The sequence below is a fragment of the Accipiter gentilis genome, chromosome 3, assembly GCF_929443795.1.
Source record: "Accipiter gentilis chromosome 3, bAccGen1.1, whole genome shotgun sequence".
NCBI classification, from domain to species: domain Eukaryota; kingdom Metazoa; phylum Chordata; class Aves; order Accipitriformes; family Accipitridae; genus Astur; species Astur gentilis.
This window is the reverse complement of record NC_064882.1, coordinates 13,438,866-13,453,325: the sequence shown is the minus strand read 5'-3', so window position 1 is coordinate 13,453,325 and position 14,460 is coordinate 13,438,866.

The window sequence follows — 14,460 nt, the reverse complement described above, 5'->3', positions numbered from 1 at the left end:
TGAGAATTTCAGGAGCACCTTGTACAGCTCAAAACACACAAGCGCACCCGCAGCGCGTGGAGAAATATTTATTATGCCCGGCAAGACGGAACGTTTCTCCAACGTCATCTTCCTTTGGCAAGCGAGACCTCACCGCTACAAAGCGCCCCTCCTTCAAAGTGCACTACTTGACCCGTAAAACCGACGACAACCAAAAAAATACCCAACAGGAACCTCGGGGATTTTTCAGGCGCTCAGTTCCAGTTGCAACACCTACGGCGCACACTCCTGGAGGGGCCGGCGCCCCCAAAAGCGGCACTCGCTGCCGGCCAGTCGCCTCCTTCCCAACCATTTCTGAGACGAGCCAATACCTCCGCTCACATTTCTCCCCCCTAAAAGTCCAGATCCGTCTCTCATTTCGGTGCTGCACCGCCCTAACCCTCTACCTGTAGGCCCTGTTCCAGAGCCCGTCCCGGCAGGACCTCGGCATGTGGGGGCGAAGCCGGTGGCCTGGCCCTGCAGCCGGACAGATTTCGGAGATTCCCCCCGTCTTTATCTCCATCTGCTGCTCACTCCGACTAACGCTCTGCCCCCGAGGCAGCTGCAGAGCCCGGGGGGGGGGGGGGGGGGGGGGGGGCCAGCAGGGCCATCTCCCGGCCTTGCCACCTCCCTCCCTTCCCCGGCAGCCCGTTTAACCAGCGCTGCCCGCACGGAAAGCCCGGACGCCGAAAGCCCTTCTTGCGATCGCAAGGGGCCGCTGTTAACCGGCAGAATGCGGGCGAGAGGGTTTGGAAAGGTTTGGAAAGCAGGGCGTGCGGCGACGTCCGAGCAAAATTCACGGTATCGGAGCAATGAAACGGAGCTTTCGGGCAGGCAGAAGCGGCTCCCGAGTTGTAAGACACAGAGGTTTCTTCCAGGTGAGAGATGGTGTCGGGGGTTTTTTTGGTACAGGATTTGGATTACTGCTGCTGTTGTCAGGGAACGAGAAACAGCGTACCACCGCTATGCTGCTTATTAGGAAGCCACAGAATTAAAAGTAACACTTGAACTGACCTTTAGATAGTGCGGATGGCACGCCAGCCTGAATTAGCGAAACTGGACATTATACAGCAAGATTGGCATGGTTGCCTGGTATACAAATTGGCAAGGAAAACTCTTCCCTGGAGGAAACAAACACAGAAAGACATAAAACGAAAGTAACGCGCGCGCGAGCTGCAGTCACAGCCAAAACACAAGATCTGACGCCGAGTGACACCGGACAGACGAAAGACACCCAAGGCACCGCTGCGTTTCAGACCTTAGGATGACATCAGACCACACCGCTGAGAGCTCATCAGCCAGCACTGCATATATCTGGTCTGACACACCTAGAGCAATACCACCTTTATGGTTATCTATATTATCAAAGCACCACGACAGTAAGGGAACTGCAGTCTGAAGCCGATTCGTAAATATTCCCCGAGGCATCTAAAAGGTATTTAGTCCTAGCTAGAATTAAAATATAAATGTATTTCAAAAGGACTGCAATTTCTCCTTCATCTTGTGATCACACCACCAGACTGGTTCCTTGTGCTTAAAGCATCCATTGAAAGGTGTCTCTACTATTCTGTTTTACTATCGACTCTCAAGCTGAAGGAGCTGCACCCAGCCTTGTGGTCTACATGTCTGGTTGTGCTCAGTGTTGCTTGGGTAGGAGAAATACCCAACACGCTAATAGAGTTACAGAATATTGTCCTGTTTGAACTTCAGTGCACGTTGCTGTTAACATACCAATAAAATGTTGGTGCAGCTGCACAGAGGGGTCCCTCCTCCCATTTTAGAGAATCGGGGGCATCAGTAAGGATGAAACAGTGGCCACTTACCCCTTTGAGGGAAAACAAGGTTTTAAACAGGAAAGCAAATTAATAAAGGCTTGTCATAAAATTGCCACACACAAACCGGTTGGAGGTGGGCATTAGAAGGAAGAGTAGCCAGTCCAGATTCTACTTCATTAAACAGTATCAAAAAACATTATGATGTATCTTTTCCAGGACAGTAATAAGACCAACAGAAGCAAGTCACAGTGAGACCTGGACTGACATCCCTTCCTTCTTCATGCTTACACACATCTCCTTCTCCACCTCCTTTTCAGAAAACTGAATTAGAAAATACAGAGATTTTACCCCTCAGTCAGTCCGGAACTCTCATGCTGCCATGTAGCTGCTGGCTCATCTCCCTTCTTCAGGTCAGTCCCCAAACCACTCAGCTCCTTGCAGGGTTCCCACTTCCCACACAACTCTGGCAAGACAAGCAGCCCTTTTGCAGCTCACCTCTGCTGGAGGAGCTACCCCCAGCAGACCTTCTCCCCTCTGCCTGTTTCCAAATGAATGCTGCCAACCTTCCCCACACCTGTGTCTCATGGCCTTAATCCTACCCAACCCTCAGCTGCAGCCCAGGGCACTGAGGTCACCCACTCTTATTAACCCCCTCGTACCAGCATGCAGTCTCTCATACGAGGCTTCACAGAAGTAAGTTTTCAGCAGGGACCTGAAGAAAGTTCACATGACAACATGGATGGGGGGGGCAGGGAAAAGGCAATCAGCATCTCGGGGTTTTGCAGCTTCAATTACAAAGGCTTAAAAGGGAAGAGGTAACAAGCCTTTTACTATGAGGATTGCGCACAAGCAGCTGACAAGCCCAGAAGCAACTGTAAGCTGAAAGTGTAGCCCTCTGCTTTATTAGTCATCTAAACAGACAGAAGTTGATGTCAGAATGGGACAGATTAATTCCCTTCCAAACACATGTGCTGCAGTTTGCCTAAAGCTCCTATGCATTTCCTTTAACCACGATCTCACTGTTTGAATTCCCGCCTTAGCTAGTCTCCAGGTTGAAAACATTCTTCTTGCCACTGTGTATTTGACTCGATCTTAAAGGTCTTTTCCAACCTTAAGGATTCTATGATTCTATCATAGACAAGGCACTTCAGGACATGGTTTATTGGCCATGGTGGCATTGGGTTGATGGTTGGACTCAATCTTAAAGGTCTTTTTGAACCTAAACAATTCTATAAGTCTGTGATTTGCAGTCTTCACAGAACAATAAGCAGCACCATATTATCCTTGAAGATTCATCCTTCCCTCCCTCCAGTAGAGCCCCTTGTTAGGCTCATCTAGCTTGTTAAAGAAATTCTCTTCCTATACCTACTTCAGATTAATTTAGGTCAACAATAACAACATTTTTCAATGTACACATTTGTTTACTTGGAGTTCCCCTTCTTAAATTGTTCACTTTTGTCCTTGTTTACACATCACCATATATACTGACTTTTAGAATCAGGTTGAAAGTTCACTATTTTCCAGTTCTCTCAGCCAGCAAATAAGTCTCGGAAATCTTAGCATCAACTCTCTTGTGACTGATTCAGCTTCTAAAACATACAGTTCATTGGTTTTAACAACACATTTTCTTTCACACCAGATATGTTGTACAGTTCCACATGACACCAAATGCAGAAGAGTTTTCTTCAAAGAGCAATCTAGTAGTTGTAAACAACATAGTATTTGTATAGTATGTGCTCTGAAGTGGTTGCTTCATTTAAAAGACAAAATATTACATGAGGTATTTCTGGGTTTTTTTTTTTTTCTCTCCACATAAGTATATATTTTTTGTGTATGATGCCATTTCTTTGGTCTGTAATAGCTTCTTTGTCCATTTTGGTTTTTAAACATGCTGCATTGCTCAGTGAGAGGTGAATGGCATCTCGGGGTTTTATTGGCTCTTTGCTGGAATTGCTAATACTCTCATCAAGTACCATCATGAAGGATATCTCTTTACTGTATTGTAATAACATCCTTAGGGGTGCACAGAGAATACATATTTAGAGAGAGAAAATTACCTTGAAAAGAAAATACAAAGATGGAGGTAGAAGAAAGGTTACGGTAATAAGAGGAGGTCCACTAAGAAGAAAGTCAAATCAATAAAGACAGAAAAATGGGGCAACATTTCTAGAGGACCAACCCCTCATAGCATGTAGTTGCAAGGGACAACTACATCAAGTAGGGAAGAACATCCTTTTCTTAAACTTTTGGCTATTATGTAACTTCTTTACAGTTAAACTGTGCCCAACAGGCTTTGTCTGTAAGAAAGGATAAAGAGCTATGCTACGAGAGCATCTTGAGACAGTCTTGCAAGATACATGGATGCTACATTTTCAGGGACACCTTAAAGACACTAAGAAAATCCCATAACTGACAAAAACAACCAGAAGACAAATACAGCTCTGGACACAGCCAGAAGGTACAATCAAGAACACATGGGACCTCCCGCCACCAGACATCCTCAGAGCACTACGCTAGAGTACCACACTCAGACCCAGCCACCACAAACTGACTCCGCTGCCCTTCCCCTCACCTCCTACTGCTAAATCCAACTCCCCGCCTCTCCACTACCTTGTGCTTGTACAGCCTTCGGCATTGCAACAAACGAAACCAAGGAGTTCATGTGAGACAGCAGCTGAACTTACCAACAAGAAGTATTCCATTTCCCAAGCCAGTTTGCTACTTACCTGCAGAGTGGCAGAAAGGGCTGAATGAACAATAGCGTTTGGAGGGCAAAAAAGTGAATTCCCATTTTTCTTTATGAAGAACATCATTATCTTTGTGGCACTCTCTAAACATGTGAGGCATTGCTATCATCCTGTGACCCACAAAGACTTTGTAAGTGTTTTCCTACCTTTCACAGGTATCCGATCAGAAAAGATACACTTTTCTCCACCCTACATCTACCTTATTTCAAGCACTCCTTCCTCCTTCTAACTTGTAATTAATGAGAGGTCTTTGTCACATTCTTCTACTGTGGAAGCAGATACCCTCTTCGTCCTTGAACGTAACATCTGCAAATCATCAATTGCTCCACCATAGTCAAATCCAACTTTACCTGCACTCTTTTTGCAAGCTAATAGCTGCCTGTCCTGTGACATGAGGATCCATTAATGCAGAAACTTAACTACCGTAAGACATTCGGGCACTCTAGACAAATAGCCTGGATGCCTCCCACAGGCTTTATTCCTTCCAGCACACAGGCATGTCCATCCACACCTTTTCCTTCCTCACCAGGCTCCTTCCACTACTACTGCTGCCTGCTTAGCCCATCTTTTTAGCCATGCAGATCCTCCACCTGGGCAGCAGCTACAATAACAACATCAACCCTACAGGATTCAGGTGTGTGTTTGCTGCATTTGACACTTCTCACAGAGGAGCACCTGACCTGGATACCCTTCCCTCCTAAGTCTCACTACCACTCTGCTACCTGGACATTAACACCTCTATTGTGAATTCGCACTGGCTTATGTCTGCTTTGCAGACAGCTACGAATTCTGGAATGTATCAAAAGGAATGCTGTGTTTTACAAGATAAATTAAATGGTACAATGTTTTATAAATATTTATGATGGGGTTTTTTGAGAGCTAATCATTATGTGGCAAGTGTGTTCACCAGAGGACAAAACCTTATTTCCTTGATAACAGGATTGAAAAAAAATAAGGTGATACAAGTTATTTGTCTTTATGAACTCTTATAACTACAAGCTGCCATTCATAAATGTTAAGACTGCATTTCTTCTGCAAGCACACTGAAAATAAAAGTGTACTGGTCTAGTCCATTTAATAATATACATATGACCTCAGAGTATTCATGTTAACAGGTAGCCTATAACAGCATACACCACATTACACAAAAAGCAATTTAAGAGAAGCATACAAACAACCTTTCCATCAGAAATGGTGTTTCTTCTAGTACATGTCACAATAATGTTAAGGCTTAGTTTAAAAAATTTTTGTAGGCATTCTGTTGTGCATATTGATCTAAGCTTTAAGGTTCATCTGGTAGATTTTAAAGTTTCCTCCAGAGCCCTGGAGGAAAATACAAGGCTGATAACATACAGGGTAATAACAGATGGAAAATGCCTGTCTTATCGATTAAATACATATTTATGCTAGGCTCATCTCACCAATTTTGCTGTTTACTTGAGTTTAAGCACGTAAGTCTTTTTCCTTGATTCATCCACTTATTCCCACCCTCACAAGCCCCTAGGACTTAAGAAATGTCCGAATACAATAGCTGTCCAGCGTTAGATGCATAAATGTCTCTGGCATTTAAACTGTTTCTCACACAGCATAGGATTTTCTTTTCCAATTCAGCTACCCGCCTCTTTGTTTTTCAGTTCCCGGGGTGCAAGAGGGGCTTTAGAAGAGAGGATTGCAAGATGTATGGTCCCAGTGTGTCCATATGCCATACACCTAAGTTCCATTTGAAAAATCCTTCATTCTAGTCAAAACCAGGGCATAACTAGACTACTGAGGAAGGGCCATAACAAGGCTCTCACACCGGTAACAAGAACATTTTATTGCTATTAAAGCCATGAATCTTCACAAAGAAGATTAACTATTAACTGTGCCATTACTTCATTTACTATTAGCAAAAGCGACAGGATAGGTGTTAGGAATAATACGATAGAAAAGGCAGAGAGATGACAGAGGATACGACGCCTATCCAGCGCTTATCCCTCCTCTTCTACCTCACTGCACTACTTCCCTTACAATATTGACATCAGTACAACTGACCTCCTGATGGAGGTGTGCCAGGGTCTCCAAGACCTCTTTCGCCCAAGCAAATCCTACCCCTTGCAGCGTGACAGGAATCGCACCTTTCTGAGAGAAGATCTGCCTCCTTTCCCTCTAGACTAGGTCTTCCCAGCAGCAGTGTCCACAGAACAGTCACCTTAAAGTCCAGTCACCTAAGTCATCTTACTCTGGGGGTTTTTTTGTACCAGCTTTTATTGAGCATAGCTTTATACAGGTATGTGAAGCGGCTTGTTCAAACACAGCAGGAACATATACCACAGCTGGCAAGTCTGAAGATGTAATAATCGGAAATGAGTAAAAGAGAAAAAGAAGAAAGAGCTGGACCTTCTCCATCCAGCAACAAAAGTTTTTATGTTATCGAGTCTTTTCCATACTCATTTGAAAAGAGTATTTATCTCTCAAAAGAAAATTACCATATGTCAAAGTGATTTCAAATGGAAACAAAAGACATAGCATAAAGAGACAGAACACATGCGAGAAGAATGCTTTTCCAGGTTTTTCATCCTGCCACTCCAGACAGACTCCAGACAAGCAGAAAGGATCTTAAAAGGAGAACTTGCCTCACTTGGGCTACTTCTGTCCATCAACTCCATACAGCAAAATGAGAAGACTCAAGCACAGGAACAGGCCTTCCCCAGAAGTACAACAAGCAAAGCATCTGAAAACATAGGTTCTCTGCTTTCACCCAAGATTTCACTTTTCTCTTAAGAGCAAAACATGCACTGCTCACAAAATCTTGACACTGAATCCGGACGTCCTTACCTAGAATGGGGACACTAAGTTCTGCTTCAGTGTGGGCTCTGAGCCACCCACCATAGCGAGGATATGGTTGTGGAGTTGAGGGTCTCACAGAGCCCCCAGGTAATCCCACAACTCCCCTGTGCAGCCCCATAAACAAAATTTTCCCCATTACCAGGGGGAGGCACCAGGCTTTACACTGACCTGGCAGTGCAGGGTCTCAGGGCTGTCTGTGCCTTGACCCAAGCTGGTTGTATCTTGGTTTAACAGGTGTGCCATGGTCAGCAACTGCTGCCTGACCCGTTTTGGCTTGAGAACCAGAAATACCCTGTATGGTGAAGGCCCGACAGCCCCAGCAGGCTCCAAGACCCAGAAGGAAGCAATTCCTCACATCCCATGGCAAACTTTTCCTCGAGACAATGAACTTGAGACAAAGATGGTTTGCTTTGACATCACTGACCTCTCTACTTCAGAGCTGCTGGTGCCACAGAGGGTCATCGGAAGGATGAACACACCACCAGAGAAAAAGGAGCTGATATAATAATGTTATGCTAGAAAACCTACTAATTAGTGAGATCTCTGACTTAACGTAATCAGACTTCACCATTATTCTGGTAACACTATTATTACTGGATTAATAATATCCTTGTTGTATTTTGACTAGATTGTTAAGATTTTGATCTGGAGAACAATAAACTCTTCGCTCCATGTATGTGCAATTTTCCCTTTTCCCCCATAATAAGATTTAGAGTCTAATATCCAAAATGTGTTTTCAAATCTCATTTACTATTCTCTATTCGCTATATTACACTCAGTATACTGTACTCGCTTCTCATCTCCAATGTCACACTCAAAGTAGATGCTGTGCATGTTGTGTTGGATCAAAAGGACAGTTCTGAAGCCATGGCTGCCCTTGGAGGATTATACAGGGGGAAGAAAAACCCACGAGTCACCCTGGAAAAGTATCTTCATAACAATGTTTTCAAGAAGCTGGGAAAGGAAGAAAAGGAAGCGTGAACAGTTTCAAGGTTTGGAAGTAAAGAGCAATATAGCAGTAAATAAAAAAAAGTGGGTAAATTCACCTGTTGTAGAGGAGAAATGGGTAAATCCTGAATAAGGGGATGTATTTAAGAAAAAAGGAAAAGTAAATATATCCACTTTTTAAAACCAAATTAAATCACCATGAGAACATCAATGACAAGAAGCAGATGAGGACAGGAAAAAGTAGGAAAAAAGTCAGAAATCAAACAAAGTACATATAGTAGAAGACCAGAAGAATAGGTTCAGAAGTCACTGGCAGGAAAAAAAAAAAGCAGCATATACACAATGGAATGAAATGTACTCTTAGGAAAGACAGCACAGGAAAAATAGCAGTAGGTGCTACCCTTTGCTTTGAAAAGCTAGTCCCTAGCTACTATTGTTTAATCCATTTATAGTGCATTTCTAGAGTAAGAAGCTCAGCCTGCACAATCTCTCCTCTTGTCAACTCCTTTCCCACAATAACTCCTCTTACCCAGGTCTCCCACAAACACCAGGCTCCACACCCTGCTCTGCATAAACCTGGGGTTCCCATTGGCTTGCTAGTCTACATATACATCCAAAACTCAGTAGCACACTATATTCTTTTTGCTTAAATTCAGAGTGGAATTTGGAGAAAACATATACAAAACAATAAAAATCCCTTCCTCCCCCAGCCTTCTGTAATACCCACTGCAGACAGTATGGTATGCATTCCTTATTTTTTTCAACAGACTGGAAATACATATTATCATCGTCATTATAAGTTTTGATTCCGCTACACTGAAGTTCACCTTGCGCTTCAGTGACAACATTTTCTGGGCTGCTTCCTCCAACTTGTCTCTGAAATAAGCCAATTGTGCAACTAAAGCACACAATGCATGCTCATTAAAGGCAATGACACATATACACCCGACATAGTCATGCAAATACAGGTTAATCTGAACAAAGTCACACAGAGACAAGACATTAAACAGCTGGTGACTCAGTGAGAAAAACTGACTTTCTCAAGTGTGGAATTTCATCAACAAGCATTAGAACATGCCTAAAAATACTGGAAAAAATATGCTCATGACATCCCTAGGCAGTCCTCTAAATCTAGGTTGTCTCTCCTATGCACAGAGAAAAATAAGGCACAGAAAATCTCTAGACTCATCAGTAGTGGGTATGTCTATGAGGAAGATACAGAAATTTTGCCCTGACTGTTCTCACCACAGTTTTCCATTTGCTCTTTCTGCGCTGCACAGTAGGAGCGCACCTTACATTTAGTGACTGCCACTGCTGCAAAAACCATGTGAGGGAAAAAGGTGGTGGAGGAAAAAGTCTCTGATCCCTCCCTTAAGAGCCACCCATGGTGTAGCCCCAGTTCTGTGCTGTAGTGATTGATTCCATTAGATTTATTGGCATTTTGTGTGCAGACTTCACTAGATTGGAAACAGATGTTTCCAATCCACTTCTACCACCCACAGTTTTACCTATAAAAAGCACGACAATGGGAGAGACACATCTGAAAATGATTCTAGTAATCACTGAAAGGGTGACAGCAAAATTTGGAAAGGGATTTTCATTTGAACAAATCACATTATAGATTATGAAAACCACCAAAATAAGAATAAACACCGTGACAACTGTACGTAATTTTCTGCTGCTCTCAATATACCTGTAATCATGCAAAAGGCACACACCAACTAAATAAGGGTATCCATAACTTTGCCAAGGCTTTTATGAGTCACTCATTCAAATTACAATTCTACTTCCACTGTTTCTTTGTTTTCCTTCTTAAAAATTTCTAAATAACACAAGATCTGGCAGTCCCTACACTAAGGTAGCTCAGTGCTACATAGCAAACTTTCTTAGTGATTCCTGAGGCATTAGTAGCACTGACAAGAAGATTACTAACAGTGCATAAGACAAACGCACAGTGAACTAAGCCTGACACTTGTTTTATTTGGACACCACAGAGCTATACCAAATTAAGGTATTTTAATAAATAATACAAAAATCTCAGCCCCTAAGCGAACGTTGTTGTATCTTAGCAAGAATATACACGGAAAAAATGGGTACCTTCAATTGGTAATAACTTATTTCAGCAGGGCAGTCAATATGAGAAAAATGAGCATCTTTTTACTAACAATGGATCTTGTCTCTTTACTGACAGTTACTCTTCTCTATACTGACAGTTACAGGTAATTATAACAGATTACCTTTTTTGTTCATTTTCTTATCTGGGATACTTTGTGACAGCCAAACAAAACTCGTTGTAAAGCGCATGCTGATCCCAAGTAATACCACTGAGACCAGGGCCTGAATGACCAAGTCTGAAAAGAATCAAAGCAAGAAATACGAACAAATAACCTGTCTTGTACGCTAGGAGAGCAGGTTCTTCATAAATAATGAATCTGTATGTCAGGCACAACAACAGATATATTTCTCTATGGTAGGTCAACCTGTCAATCCATTTTCTCATACAGAAAAACACCCACAGTAGCTGAAACCTGCCAGACAAAAATAGGAGGACTGCTTTCAGAAGCACTGAAAGAAGTTGGAGATTATATACAAATACACACAGAAATATCACGAAAGACTTTAAAATTGAGATTCAAACAAAATAACCATTATCAAACTGCTGCCAGAAAAAAAGCCCACACCAAAATAAAAACATACAAATCCCCAAGCCTTGTACTGACAAGTTATGCAACATTTATTTTATTTAGTTTTCCTTTATTCAGCAACCAGCTTTTTACCTTCTGTATTTCAGGTAATTTCCTCAAGATATGGCATCAAAAAAGGTAATCTAATTGACCAAAACTAGCTAATAATACTAAGCAAATTTTTGCCAAAAAAGGTAATATGTGCTCAAATTATTCCACGCCATTTGAAAAGTGAAAAAACTTTGCGTTTTGCTTTCAGATGACTTCTCCTATAAAATCATAAAAGTTCTTTAGTTATAATGAAATAGCTGCAAATTCAATTGTCTCAAAACATTTTATTATGTCTGACTTCTTCATTAGTCAGATAGTTGTTCACCAAAGATTATTTTAAGTGGATTCAGTCTGCAAATAGATTGCTAGGTCACTAGATATATAGAAGAAAATCTCTCTACAGACCAATTAAAAATAGTAATAACTACTATCACACATGCTAGCTGTAACCTCAAGTTACACTCAAAGATGAAAGGGCAAGCCATTTTCCACCTCCATTACTTTCTTATTGTGTCAGCTGAATTTGCTACAAAATGCTAATAAAAGGGGTGGGTTTTTTCTTTGAAGATTGCTTTGATCCATTAACTAGACGAAAAGCATTAATTTATTTCATGTAAAACACTGAATAGTGAATACTTACCAAATAACTCAGGTGGAATAAACATAAGGAAAATAAGTCCTTTTAGGGGATGACATATTTTTATCACGTCACAGCTACCAGAGTTTAGAATAAGCTTCAGTGTTTAGTACCACTGAAGTGTTATTATGTATTTACCCCTTTATGATTGATGCTACAATATTAAAACATAATAATCATATAATAATATGATATTATATAATAATAACATAATAATAATAATTCATACATAATGAAACTTCAGAAATCTTTCTTGTTAACAGCCCCATTGTTTCCTCATCTCTTGCACAAATAATAAATATAACTTCCAATCACTGGTATTTACCTCTTGCAATGTAGTGCTACAGACCAGCTCCTCACACATAAATAAGGGGATATCACAGGAATCAGAGTCAAAATGTTGGCCACCCATTTTCACACATGACATTGCAAACTTGTTCAAGAAATAGATCCAAAGGATGTGTGCACCTAAGAAATCATCATGATATAATATAGCTAAAATCTGTTACGAAATTCTAAAGCAAAAGAGCTTCTCTGAAACGGATCACAGCATCAACTTCAGGTAAATTCCATAAAGTCAATGCACATAGCTCACAATACCACAGCCACAGCATTTATTCAATATCCCAGACAATATAAAAAGTATATGACAACTATATATGATGTTTTACTATCTTTAGATATGAAAATAAGCCTAAAAGCAATACATCCCTTCATAAAGGAGATCAAAATTATATGGAAAGTTGTAGAGAATGGTAGAAATTTTCAACTTTAGAGAATAACATACCTTCAGCAGACCTTGAAGCAAATCACTGCTGAAATTAATCAGTCATGTCAACAAAGTAACTAGATATAATCAACATAATTGAAATTGATGGTACTAAAAATTACTGGCTAACATATGACTTTGGCTAGGACAGATGACTTCTGAACACTATCTCTGCATTTTCATATTTAGGTTATTACTGCAGAATTTTTCATAGCTGAAGTCCCAGAAGGTAAAAATTTAGATAGGATGAAACTGACAACATAAAGCTGATCAAACACTTCATCCAGTATACGTTGCCCATACAAACTACTGTAACAATCTTGAGCCTCCAAATCACACCAACTTCCTTGAAAAGATGACAAATATTAAGTACAATAAGCCTTTGATTAGCTTTGTCAGCTAAAGAGAGATACATTACAATTGAACATAACCTAATAAAGCCACTAACACACACTACACAAGAAACCAGGATACAGCTCACACCTTTGTTATAGATGTTAGGAGCCTGCATACGGCTGCAAAACTCAGCTGTGGCCAATTTACCCTAATGAGCAAACCAGGTGGGCCTCCTTAACTTCAGCCAAGAGGCTGATTGTAAAATATCTTAACAAAATGGGGTAGAAAGAATGACAGGCTTTTGAAGACGGGAAGCCTTAAGATGATCTGTCATCAATCAGTTCAAACTGCTCGCTGGGTAATCACGTTAGTGATACTGATCAATTAGTGAGGAAATCCTCTGTCAGATTCACTCATTTTCAACTCATGGCACCAGAAGTAGAATAAACATTAGAAAGTAGTGGAAGAAAGTATGATCAAAAGCCCCAACAAAACTGAATTTTTTGAGGAAGGTGAAGACCGACCACTAGAGAAGAAGACATTTATTTGCAGATCCTTGTTGCTACATCAACTGGAGCTGCTAAGGATTGACTAAGATTCTGCATCTGTAGCAAAGTCTTATAGGGCAGAAAACAGAGGGTGTTATGGACTCATCTGCCAAAGTGGACTTGACCAGAAGTTTGCTCTAGAAGTTCGGCTTCTAGGGGATCGACTCATTTTCTGGGTATGAGAAATCCAGACAAATTTGCTGACAAACGTCTGCTTACATAAGATCAATGTGCAGGACTTTCCCTTCACGTGATTACATCATCACTGTACCACAGGTTTCACTCCTACCATCGTCGTCTTAAGTAATTTGAATGTATTGGTTTTGCTTGCTCTTCTAAGAATACTGAAGGGGATCAAAACATGTCAGCGATGAAGAAGGGTGTTCATATGGCCCTACATATCAGGTTGAGTTCTCTCATTAGACAAAATGGCAGCAGTACAAATTCCTTTTAGAAATACGAGAACCCAGAGGTCATAATCTTCTCAGACTGTGTAGCTTAGCAGGCTTTCCTGATGCTTCTGTGGTTTGATAATATTAAAACCCAATACAATTCATATATCAGGAACTAGACATAAAGTGTATCATAACGTGATTCTTCTGATGTCAGTAGATATCATCAATACTGATCATATTCTCCTTAAGGACTTGAACCTTCAAAGCTGCTTATGATTGGCCTGCTAATTATTTAATAAACATACAAATGAATTATTTAAAAGAATGACCATGTCCAGCTCAGTTTTCTTAAAATCACTCATTCCAATGAAAAAAATTTAAGCATGCAAAGCTCATCTACTGTCAGCCTCAAAGAGCCAAATAATTCTAGGTTCAAACTAGGTTGCTCTGCCTGCAGCCTCTTTGATATTGATAAATTCAAACCCATACCAAGCAGCAATTTGAGATGTACTGAATCAATAGTTTGTCAAAACAACGTGTTAGTAGTCACAGTCACTCAGCCCATTTGAGAAACGGCTCTTAGGAACATCCAACAACGTAGGATATGTAGGACTGATTTGCGTAGACCAAAAGAAAAGGGTGAGTGTGGAAAGCAATTGCCCACCCCTTTGTGAAATTGCCCTGAACAAGGCCTGTAGCACCTGCTAAGCAACTCAGATACTT